Raw genomic sequence first — 13078 nt, 5'->3', positions numbered from 1 at the left:
CTGAAACGGTTGTACTTATCGTCTGCAAAGCTATGTCGCGTGCTTCGGTATGTGGAGACACTAAAAGCACTATAGTAGAACACAGATTAAGCTTCTAAGTCGACGTAATAGCCAGTAAGAAGTAGTACAATTCAAGTTTTAGGTATCGATTATTGACATTTTAGCTGGCTTTGGTACATTGGACATGAGCTAGGACCTTAAGATTCTGCATGAAAGGAGGACTACCAGCCGCGTTGCACGGGAGTATGTGATAAGTGTTTATATGTAGTAAAAACCTGAGAAATCCGTCCATTTTCGTCATTTGTTATCGAATCGACTTAAAGCCAGATCGTCACATAGGCCGCTCCTCTATCTGAAACGGTTGTACTTATCGTCTGCAAAGCTATGTCGCGTGCTGCGGTATGCGGAGGCACTAAAATAACCATAGTGGAACACAGATGGAGCTTCTAAGTTGATGTAATAGCCAGTAAGAAGTAGTACAGTTCAAGTTTTAGGTAACGATTATTGACCTTTTAGCTGGCTTTGGTGCCTTGGACATGAGCTAGGACCTTAAGATTCTGCATGAAAGGAGGACTAGCAGCCGAGTTAAACGGGAGAATGCGAAAAGTGTTCATGTGTAGTAAAATCCTGAGAAATCTGTCCGTTTACGTAATTTATTTCCGAATCGACTTCAAGCCAGATCGTCACATTGGCCGCTCTTCTCTCTGAAACGGTTGTACTTATCGTCTGCAAAGCTATGTCGCGTGCTGCGGTATGCGGAGACACTAAAAGCACCATAGTAGAACACAGATTAAGCTTCTAAGTTGATGAAATAGCCAGTAAGAAGTAGTACAATTCAGGTTTTATGTATCGACTATGGACTTTTTGCTGGCTTTGGTGCCTTGGACATGAGCTAGGACCTTAAGATTCTGCATGAAAGGAGGACTAGCAGCCGAGTTGCAAAGGACAATGTTAAAAGTGTTCATATGTAGTAAAAACCTAAGAAATCCGTTCGTTTTTGTCATTCGTTATCGAATCGACTTAAAGCCAGATCGTCACATTTGCCCCTCTTCTCTCTGAAACGGTTGTACTTATTGTCTGCAAAGCTATGTCGCTTGCTGCGGTATGCGGAGGCACTAAAATCACCATAGCGGAACACAGATGAAGCTTCTAAGTTGATGTAATAGCCAGTAAGGAGTAGTACAATTCAAGTTTTAGGTATCGAATATTGACTTTTTAGCTGGGTTTGGAGCCTTGGACATGAGCTAGGACCTTAAGATTCTGCATGGAAGGAGGACTAGCAGCCGAGTTGCAAGGGAGGATGCGAAAAGTGTTCATATGTAGTAAAAACCTGAGAAATCCGTCCGATTTCGTCATTTGTTATCGAATCAACTTGAAGCCAGGTCGTCACATTGGCCACTCTTCTCTCTGAAACGGTTGTACTTATCGTCTGCAAAGCTATGTCGCGTGATGCGGTATGCGGAGACACTAAAAGCACCATTGTAGAACACAGATTAAGCTTCTAAGTTGATGGAATAGCCAGTAAGGAGTAGTACAATTCAAGTTTTAGGTATCGAATATTGACTTTTTAGCTGGGTTTGGAGCCTTGGACATGAGCTAGGACCTTAAGATTCTGCATGGAAGGAGGACTAGCAGCCGAGTTGCACGGGAGGATGCGAAAAGTGTTCATATGTAGTAAAAACCTGAGAAATCCGCCCGTTTTCGTAATTTATTATCGAATCGACTTAAAGCAGTGCGTCACATTGGCCGTTTTTCTCTCTGAAACGGTTGTACTTATCGTCTGCAAAGCTATGTCGCGTGATGCGGTATGCGGAGACACTAAAAGCACCATAGTAGAACACAGATTAACCTTCTAAGTTGATGTAATACCCAGTAAGAAGTAGTACAATTCAAGTTTTAGGTATCGATAATTGACTTTTTAGCTGGCTTTGGTGCCTTGGTCATGAGCTATGTCCTTAAGATTCTGCATGAAAGGAGGACTAGCAGCCGGGTTGCATGGGAGAATGTGAAAAGTGTTCATATGTAGTAAAAACCTGAGAAATCCGTCCGTTTTCGTCATTTGTTATCGAATCGACGTAAAGCCAGATCGTCACATTGGCCGCTCTTCTCTCTGAAACGGTTGTACTTACCGTCTGCAAAGCTATGTCGCGTGCTGCGGTATGCGGAGACACTAAAAGCACCATAGTAGAACACAGATGAAGCTTCTAAGTTGATGTAATAGCCAGTCAGAAGTAGTACAATTCAAGTTTTAGGTATCGATTATTAACTTTTTAGCTGGCTTTGGTGCCTTGGACCTGAGCTAGGACCTTAAGATTCTGCATGAAAGGAGGACTAGCAGCCGAGATGTTCGGGAGTATGTGAAAAGTGTTCATATGTAGTAAAAACCTGAGAAATCCGTCCGTTTTCGTCATTTGTTATCGAATCAACTTGAAGCCAGATCGTCACATTGGCCGCTCTTCTCTCTGAAACGGTTGTACTTATCGTCTGCAAAGCTATGTCGCGTGCTGCGGTATTTGGAGACACTAAAAGCACCATAGTAGAACACAGATGAAGCTTCTAAGTTGATGTAATAGCCAGTAAGGAGTAGTACAATTCAAGTTTTAGGTATCGAATATTGACTTTTTAGCTGGCTTTGGTGCCTTGGACATGAGCTAGGACCTTAAGATTCTGCATGAAAGGAGGACTAGCAGCCGAGTTGCACGGGAGGATGCGAAAAGTGTGCATTTGTAGTAAAAACCTGAGAAATCCGTCCGTTTTCGTAATTTATTATCGAATCGACTTAAAGCAGTGCGTCACATTGGCCGCTCTTCTCTCTGAAACGGTTGTACTTATCGTCTGCAAAGCTATGTCGCGTGCTGTGGTATTCGGAGACACTAAAAGCACCATAGTAGAACACAGATTAAGCTTCTAAGTTGATGTAATAGATAGTTAGAAGTAGTACAATTCATTTTTTAGGTATCGATTATGGACTTTTTGCTGGCTTTGGTGCCTTGGACATGAGCTAGGACCTTAAGATTCTGCATGAAAGGAGGACTAGCAGCCGAGTTGCAAGGGACAATGTTAAAAGTGTTCATATGTAGTAAAAACCTCAGAAATCCGTTCGTTTTTGTCATTTGTTATCTAATCGACTTAAAGCCAGATCGTCACATTTGCCCCTCTTCTCTCTGAAACGGTTGTACTTATCGTCTGCAAAGCTATGTCGCGTGCTGCGGTATGCGGAGGCACTAAAATCACCATAGCGGAACACAGATGAAGCTTCTAAGTTGATGTAATAGCCAGTAAGAAGTAGTACAATTCAAGTTTTAGGTATCGATAATTGACTTTTTAGCTGGCTTTGGTGCCCTGGTCATGATCGATGTCTTTAAGATTCTGCATGAAAGGAGGACTAGCAGCCGAATTGCATGGGAGAATGTGGAAAGTGTTCATATGTACTAAAAATCTGAGAAATCCGTCCGATTTCGTCATTTGTTATCGAATCAACTTGAAGCCAGATCGTTACATTGGCCGCTCTTCTCTCTGAAACGGTTGTACTTATCGTCTGCAAACCTATGTCTCGTGATGCGGTATGCGGAGACACTAAAAGCACCATAGTAGAACACAGATGAAGCTTCTAAGTTGATGGAATAGCCAGTAAGGAGTAGTACAATTCAAGTTTTAGGTGTCGAATATTGACTTTTTAGCTGGCTTTGGTGCCTTGGACATGAGCTAGGACCTTAAGATTCTGCATGAAAGGAGGACTAGCAGCCGAGTTGCACGGGAGGATGCGAAAAGTGTTCATATGTAGTAAAAACCTGAGAAATCCGTCCATTTTCGTCATTTGTTATCGAATCGACTTAAAGCCAGATCGTCACATTGGCCCTTCTTCTCTCTGAAACGGTAGTACTTATCGTCTGCAAAGCTATGTCGCGTGCTGCGGTATGCGTAGACACTTAAAGCACCATAGTAGAACACAGATGAAGCTTCTAAGTTGATGTAATAGCCAGTCAGAAGTAGTACAATTCAAGATTTAGGTATCGATTATTGACTTTTTAGCTGGCTTTGGTGCCTTGGACCTGGGCTAGGACCTTAAGATAATGCATGAAAGGAGGACTAGCAGCCGAGTTGCACGGGAGGATGCGAAAAGTGTTCATATGTAGTAAAAACCTGAGAAATCCGTCCGTTTTCGTAATTTATTATCGAATCGACTTAAGGCAGTGCGTCACATTGGCCGCTTTTCTCTCTGAAACGGTTGTACTTATCGTCTGCAAAGCTATGTCGCGTGCTGTGGTATTCGGAGACACTAAAAGCACCATAGTAGAACACAGATTAAGCTTCTAAGTTGATGTAATAGATAGTTAGAAGTAGTACAATTCATTTTTTAGGTATCGATTATGGACTTTTTGCTGGCTTTGGTGCCTTGGACATGAGCTAGGACCTTAAGATTCTGCATGAAAGGAGGACTAGCAGCCGAGTTGCAAGGGACAATGTTAAAAGTGTTCATATGTAGTAAAAACCTGAGAAATCCGTTCGTTTTTGTCATTTGTTATCTAATCGACTTAAAGCCAGATCGTCACATTTGCCCCTCTTCTCTCTGAAACGGTTGTACTTATCGTCTGCAAAGCTATGTCGCGTGCTGCGGTATGCGGAGGCACTAAAATCACCATAGCGGAACACAGATGAAGCTTCTAAGTTGATGTAATAGCCAGTAAGAAGTAGTACAATTCAAGTTTTAGGTATCGATAATTGACTTTTTAGCTGGCTTTGGTGCCCTGGTCATGATCGATGTCTTTACGATTCTGCATGAAAGGAGGACTAGCAGCCGAATTGCATGGGAGAATGTGGAAAGTGTTCATATGTACTAAAAATCTGAGAAATCCGTCCGATTTCGTCATTTGTTATCGAATCAACTTGAAGCCAGATCGTTACATTGGCCGCTCTTCTCTCTGAAACGGTTGTACTTATCGTCTGCAAACCTATGTCTCGTGATGCGGTATGCGGAGACACTAAAAGCACCATAGTAGAACACAGATGGAGCTTCTAAGTTGATGGAATAGCCAGTAAGGAGTAGTACAATTCAAGTTTTAGGTATCGAATATTGACTTTTTAGCTGGCTTTGGTGCCTTGGACATGAGCTAGGACCTTAAGATTCTGCATGAAAGGAGGACTAGCAGCCGAGTTGCACGGGAGGATGCGAAAAGTGTTCATATGTAGTAAAAACCTGAGAAATCCGTCCATTTTCGTCATTTGTTATCGAATCGACTTAAAGCCAGATCGTCACATTGGCCCTTCTTCTCTCTGAAACGGTAGTACTTATCGTCTGCAAAGCTATGTCGCGTGCTGCGGTATGCGTAGACACTTAAAGCACCATAGTAGAACACAGATGAAGCTTCTAAGTTGATGTAATAGCCAGTCAGAAGTAGTACAATTCAAGATTTAGGTATCGATTATTGACTTTTTAGCTGGCTTTGGTGCCTTGGACCTGGGCTAGGACCTTAAGATAATGCATGAAAGGAGGACTAGCAGCCGAGTTGCACGGGAGGATGCGAAAAGTGTTCATATGTAGTAAAAACCTGAGAAATCCGTCCGTTTTCGTAATTTATTATCGAATCGACTTAAGGCAGTGCGTCACATTGGCCGCTTTTCTCTCTGAAACGGTTGTACTTATCGTCTGCAAAGCTATGTCGCGTGCTGCGGTATGCGGAGACACTAAAAGCACCATAGTAGAACGCAGATTAAGCTTCTAAGTTGATGTAATACCCAGTAAGAAGTAGTACAATTCAAGTTTTAGGTATCAACTATTGACTTTTTAGCTGGCTTTTCTGCCTTGGACATGAGCTAGGACTTTATGATTCTGCATGAAAGGAGGACTAGCAGCCGAGTTGCACGGGAGGATGCGAAAAGTGTTCATATGTAGTAAAAACCTGAGAAATCCGTCCATTTTCGTCATTTGTTATCGAATCGACTTAAAGCCAGATCGTCACATTGGCCCTTCTTCTCTCTGAAACGGTAGTACTTATCGTCTGCAAAGCTATGTCGCGTGCTGCGGTATGCGTAGACACTTAAAGCACCATAGTAGAACACAGATGAAGCTTCTAAGTTGATGTAATAGCCAGTCAGAAGTAGTACAATTCAAGTTTTAGGTATCGATTATTGACTTTTTAGCTGGCTTTGGTGCCTTGGACCTGAGCTAGGGCCTTAAGATTCTGCATGAAAGGAGGACTAGCAGCCGAGTTGCACGGGAGGATGCGAAAAGTGTTCATATGTAGTAAAAACCTGAGAAATCCGTCCGTTTTCGTAATTTATTATGGAATCGACTTAAGGCAGTGCGTCACATTGGCCGCTTTTCTCTCTGAAACGGTTGTATTTATCGTCTGCAAAGCTATGTCGCGTGCTGCGGTATGCGGAGACACTAAAAGCACCATAGTAGAACACAGATTAAGCTTCGAAGTTGATGTAATACCCAGTAAGAAGTAGTACAATTCAAGTTTTAGGTATCAACTATTGACTTTTTAGCTGGCTTTTCTGCCTTGGACATGAGCTAGGACATTATGATTCTGCATGAAAGGAGGATTAGCAGCCGCGTTGCACGGGAGTATGTGAAAAGTGTTCATATGTAGTAAAAACCAGAGAAATCCGTCCATTTTCGTCATTTGTTATCGAATCGACTTAAAGCCAGATCGTCACATTGGCCCTTCTTCTCTCTGAAACGGTAGTACTTATCGTCTGCAAAGCTATGTCGCGTGCTGCGGTATGCGGAGACACTTAAAGCACCATAGTAGAACACAGATGAAGCTTCTAAGTTGATGTAATAGCCAGTCAGAAGTAGTACAATTCAAGTTTTAGGTATCGATTATTGACTTTTTAGCTGGCTTTGGTGCCATGGACCTGAGCTAGGACCTTAAGATTCTGCATGAACGGAGGACTAGCAGCCGAGTTGATCGGGAGTATGTGAAAAGTGTTCATATGTAGTAAAAACCTGAGAAATCCGTCCGTTTTCGACATTTGTTATCGAATCAACTTGAAGCCAGATCGTCACATTGGCCGCTCTTCTCTCTGAAACGGTTGTACTTATCGTCTGCAAAGCTATGTCGCGTGCTGCGGTATGCGGAGACACTAAAATCACCATAAATGAACACAGATGAAGCTTCTAAATTGATGTAATAGCCAGTAAGAAGTAGTACAATTCAAGTTTTAGGTAACGATTATTGACTTTGTAGCTGGCTTTGGTGCCTTGGACATGAGCTAGGACCTTAAGATTCTGCATGAAAGGAGGACTAGCAGCCGAGTTGAACGGGAGAATGCGAAAAGTGTTCATGTGTAGTAAAAACCTGAGAAATCCGTCCGTTTTCGCAATTTATTATCGAATCGACTTAAAGCCAGATCGTCACATTTGCCGCTCTTCTCTCTGAAACGGTTGTACTTATCGTCTGCAAAGCTATGTCGCGTGCTGCGGTATGCGGAGACACTAAAAGCACCATAGCAGAACACAGATTAAGCTTCTAAGTTGATGTAATAGCCAGTAAGAAGTAGTATAATTCAAGTATTAGGTATCGATTAATGACTTTTTGCTGGCTTTGGTGCCTTGGTCATGATCTATGTCCTTAAGATTCTGCATGAAAGGAGGACTAGCAGCCGAGTTGCACGGGACTACGTGAAAAGTGTTTTTATGTAGTAAAAACCTGAGAAATCCGTCCATTTAAGTCATTTGTTATCGAATCGACTTAAAGCCAGATCGTCACATTGGCCGCTCTTCTCTCTAAAACGGTTGTACTTATCGTCTGCAAAGCTATGTCGCGTGCTGCGGTATGCGGAGACACTAAAATCACCATAAATGAACACAGATGAAGCTTCTAAATTGATGTAATAGCCAGTAAGAAGTAGTACAATTCAAGTTTTAGGTAACGATTATTGACTTTGTAGCTGGCTTTGGTGCCTTGGACATGAGCTAGGACCTTAAGATTCTGCATGAAAGGAGGACTAGCAGCCGAGTTGAACGGGAGAATGCGAAAAGTGTTCATGTGTAGTAAAAACCTGAGAAATCCGTCCGTTTTCGCAATTTATTATCGAATCGACTTAAAGCCAGATCGTCACTTTGGCCGCTCTTCTCTCTGAAACGGTTGTACTTATCGTCTGCAAAGCTATGTCGCGTGCTGCGGTATGCGGAGACACTAAAAGCACCATAGCAGAACACAGATTAAGCTTCTAAGTTGATGTAATAGCCAGTAAGAAGTAGTATAATTCAAGTATTAGGTATCGATTATTGACTTTTTGCTGGCTTTGGTGCCTTGGACATGAGGTAGGACCTTAAGATTCTGCATGAAAGAAGGGCTAGCAGCCGAGTTGCAAGGGAGAATGTTAAAAGTGTTCATATGTAGTAAAAACCTGAGAAATCCGTTCGTTTTCGTCATTTGTTATCGAATCGACTAATAGCCAGATCGTCACATTGGCCGCTCTTCTCTCTGAAACGGTTGTACTTATCGTCTGCAAAGCTATGTCGCGTGCTTCGGAAGTGGAGACACTAAAAGCACTATAGTAGAACACAGATTAAGCTTCTAAGTCGACGTAATAGCCAGTAAGAAGTAGTACAATTCAAGTTTTAGGTATCGATTATTGACATTTTAGCTGGCTTTGGTACATTGGACATGAGCTAGGACCTTAAGATTCTGCATGAAAGGAGGACTAGCAGCCGCGTTGCACGGGAGTATGTGATAAGTGTTTATATGTAGTAAAAACCTGAGAAATCCGTCCATTTTCGTCATTTGTTATCGAATCGACTTAAAGCCAGATCGTCACATTGGCCGCTCCTCTATCTGAAACGGTTGTACTTGTCGTCTGCAAAGCAATGTCGCGTGCTGCGGTATGCGGAGGCACTAAAATAACCATAGTGGAACACAGATGGAGCTTCTAAGTTGATGTAATAGCCAGTAAGAAGTAGTACAATTCAAGTTTTAGGTAACGATTATTGACCTTTTAGCTGGCTTTGGTGCCTTGGACATGAGCTAGGACCTTAAGATTCAGCATGAAAGGAGGACTAGCAGCCGAGTTAAACGGGAGAATGCGAAAAGTGTTCATGTGTAGTAAAATCCTGAGAAATCTGTCCGTTTACGTAATTTATTACCGAATCGACTTCAAGCCAGATCGTCACATTGGCCGCTCTTCTCTCTGAAACGGTTGTACTTATCGTCTGCAAAGCTATGTCGCGTGCTGCGGTATGCGGAGACACTAAAAGCACCATAGTAGAACACAGATTAAGCTTCTAAGTTGATGAAATAGCCAGTAAGAAGTAGTACAATTCAGGTTTTATGTATCGACTATGGACTTTTTGCTGGCTTTGGTGCCTTGGACATGAGCTAGGACCTTAAGATTCTGCATGAAAGGAGGACTAGCAGCCGAGTTGCAAAGGACAATGTTAAAAGTGTTCATATGTAGTAAAAACCTAAGAAATCCGTTCGTTTTTGTCATTCGTTATCGAATCGACTTAAAGCCAGATCGTCACATTTGCCCCTCTTCTCTCTGAAACGGTTGTACTTATTGTCTGCAAAGCTATGTCGCGTGTTGCGGTATGCGGAGGCACTAAAATCACCATAGCGGAACACAGATGAAGCTTCTAAGTTGATGTAATAGCCAGTAAGGAGTAGTACAATTCAAGTTTTAGGTATCGAATATTGACTTTTTAGCTGGGTTTGGAGCCTTGGACATGAGCTAGGACCTTAAGATTCTGCATGGAAGGAGGACTAGCAGCCGAGTTGCACGGGAGGATGCGAAAAGTGTTCATATGTAGTAAAAACCTGAGAAATCCGTCCGATTTCGTCATTTGTTATCGAATCAACTTGAAGCCAGATCGTCACATTGGCCACTCTTCTCTCTGAAACGGTTGTACTTATCGTCTGCAAAGCTATGTCGCGTGATGCGGTATGCGGAGACACTAAACGCACCATAGTAGAACACAGATGAAGCTTCTAAGTTGATGGAATAGCCAGTAAGGAGTAGTACAATTCAAGTTTTAGGTATCGAATATTGACTTTTTAGCTGGGTTTGGAGCCTTGGACATGAGCTAGGACCTTAAGATTCTGCATGGAAGGAGGACTAGCAGCCGAGTTGCACGGGAGGATGCGAAAAGTGTTCATATGTAGTAAAAACCTGAGAAATCCGTCCGTTTTCGTAATTTATTATCGAATCGACTTAAAGCAGTGCGTCACATTGGCCGTTTTTCTCTCTGAAACGGTTGTACTTATCGTCTGCAAAGCTATGTCGCGTGCTGCGGTATGCGGAGACACTAAAAGCACCATAGTAGAACACAGATTAACCTCACAAGTTGATGTAATACCCAGTAAGAAGTAGTACAATTCAAGTTTTAGGTATCGATAATTGACTTTTTAGCTGGCTTTGGTGCCTTGGTCATGAGCTATGTCCTTAAGATTCTGCATGAAAGGAGGACTAGCAGCCGGGTTGCATGGGAGAATGTGAAAAGTGTTCATATGTAGTAAAAACCTGAGAAATCCGTCCGTTTTCGTCATTTGTTATCGAATCGACTTAAAGCCAGATCGTCACATTGGCCGCTCTTCTCTCTGAAACGGTTGTACTTATCGTCTGCAAAGCTATGTCGCGTGCTGCCGTATGCGGAGACACTAAAAGCACCATAGTAGAACACAGATGAAGCTTCTAAGTTGATGTAATAGCCAGTCAGAAGTAGTACAATTCAAGTTTTAGGTATCGATTATTAACTTTTTAGCTGGCTTTGGTGCCTTGGACCTGAGCTAGGACCTTAAGATTCTGCATGAAAGGAGGACTAGCAGCCGAGATGTTCGGGAGTATGTGAAAAGTGTTCATATGTAGTAAAAACCTGAGAAATCCGTCCGTTTTCGTCATTTGTTATCGAATCAACTTGAAGCCAGATCGTCACATTGGCCGCTCTTCTCTCTGAAACGGTTGTACTTATCGTCTGCAAAGCTATGTCGCGTGCTGCGGTATTTGGAGACACTAAAAGCACCATAGTAGAACACAGATGAAGCTTCTAAGTTGATGTAATAGCCAGTAAGGAGTAGTACAATTCAAGTTTTAGGTATCGAATATTGACTTTTTAGCTGGCTTTGGTGCCTTGGACATGAGCTAGGACCTTAAGATTCTGCATGAAAGGAGGACTAGCAGCCGAGTTGCAAGGGAGGATGCGAAAAGTGTGCATATGTAGTAAAAACCTGAGAAATCCGTCCGTTTTCGTAATTTATTATCGAATCGACTTAAAGCAGTGCGTCACATTGGCCGCTCTTCTCTCTGAAACGGTTGTACTTATCGTCTGCAAAGCTATGTCGCGTGCTGTGGTATGCGGAGACACTAAAAGCACCATAGTAGAACACAGATTAAGCTTCTAAGTTGATGTAATAGATAGTTAGAAGTAGTACAATTCATTTTTTAGGTATCGATTATGGACTTTTTGCTGGCTTTGGTGCCTTGGACATGAGCTAGGACCTTAAGATTCTGCATGAAAGGAGGACTAGCAGCCGAGTTGCACGGGAGGATGCGAAAAGTGTTCATATGTAGTAAAAACCTGAGAAATCCGTTCGTTTTTGTCATTTGTTATCGAATAGACTTAAAGCCAGATCGTCACATTGGCCCTTCTTCTCTCTGAAACGGTAGTACTTATCGTCTGCAAAGCTATGTCGCGTGCTGCGGTATGCGGAGACACTTAAAGCACCATAGTAGAACACAGATGAAGCTTCTAAGTTGATGTAATAGCCAGTCAGAAGTAGTACAATTCAAGTTTTAGGTATCGATTATTGACTTTTTAGCTGGCTTTGGTGCCTTGGACCTGAGCTAGGACCTTAAGATTCGGCATGAATGGAGGACTAGCAGCCGAGTTGATCGGGAGTATGTGAAAAGTGTTCATATGTAGTAAAAACCTGAGAAATCCGTCCGTTTTCGACATTTGTTATCGAATCGACTTAAAGCCAGATCGTCACATTGGCACTTCTTCTCTCTGAAACGGTAGTACTTATCGTCTGCAAAGCTATGTCGCGTGCTGCGGTATGCGTAGACACTTAAAGCACCATAGTAGAACACAGATGAAGCTTCTAAGTTGATGTAATAGCCAGTCAGAAGTAGTACAATTCAAGTTTTAGGTATCGATTATTGACTTTTTAGCTGGCTTTGGTGCCTTGGACCTGAGCTAGGACCTTAAGATAATGCATGAAAGGAGGACTAGCAGCCGAGTTGCACGGGAGGATGCGAAAAGTGTTCATATGTAGTAAAAACCTGAGAAATCCGTCCGTTTTCGTAATTTATTATCGAATCGACTTAAGGCAGTGCGTCACATTGGCCGCTTTTCTCTCTGAAACGGTTGTACTTATCGTCTGCAAAGCTATGTCGCGTGCTGCGGTATGCGGAGACACTAAAAGCACCATAGTAGAACACAGATTAAGCTTCTAAGTTGATGTAATAGCCAGTAAGGAGTAGTAGAATTCAAGTTTTAGGTATCAACTATTGACTTTTTAGCTGGCTTTTCTGCCTTGGACATGAGCTAGGACTTTATGATTCTGCATGAAAGGAGGACTAGCAGCCGCGTTGCACGGGAGTATGTGAAAAGTGTTCATATGTAGTAAAAACCAGAGAAATCCGTCCATTTTCGTCATTTGTTATCGAATCGACTTAAAGCCAGATCGTCACATTGGCCCTTCTTCTCTCTGAAACGGTAGTACTTATCGTCTGCAAAGCTATGTCGCGTGCTGCGGTATGCGGAGACACTTAAAGCACCATAGTAGAACACAGATGAAGCTTCTAAGTTGATGTAATAGCCAGTCAGAAGTAGTACAATTCAAGTTTTAGGTATCGATTATTGACTTTTTAGCTGGCTTTGGTGCCTTGGACCTGAGCTAGGACCTTAAGATTCGGCATGAATGGAGGACTAGCAGCCGAGTTGATCGGGAGTATGTGAAAAGTGTTCATATGTAGTAAAAACCTGAGAAATCCGTCCGTTTTCGACATTTGTTATCGAATCAACTTGAAGCCAGATCGTCACATTGGCCGCTCTTCTCTCTGAAACGGTTGTACTTATCGTCTGCAAAGCTATGTCGCGTTCTGCGATATGCGGAGACACTAAAAGCAC

The sequence above is a fragment of the Schistocerca gregaria genome, unplaced genomic scaffold (genome assembly GCF_023897955.1).
Source record: "Schistocerca gregaria isolate iqSchGreg1 unplaced genomic scaffold, iqSchGreg1.2 ptg000317l, whole genome shotgun sequence".
In the NCBI taxonomy this organism is placed as follows: domain Eukaryota; kingdom Metazoa; phylum Arthropoda; class Insecta; order Orthoptera; family Acrididae; genus Schistocerca; species Schistocerca gregaria.
Note: the sequence above shows the minus strand (reverse complement) of the source record.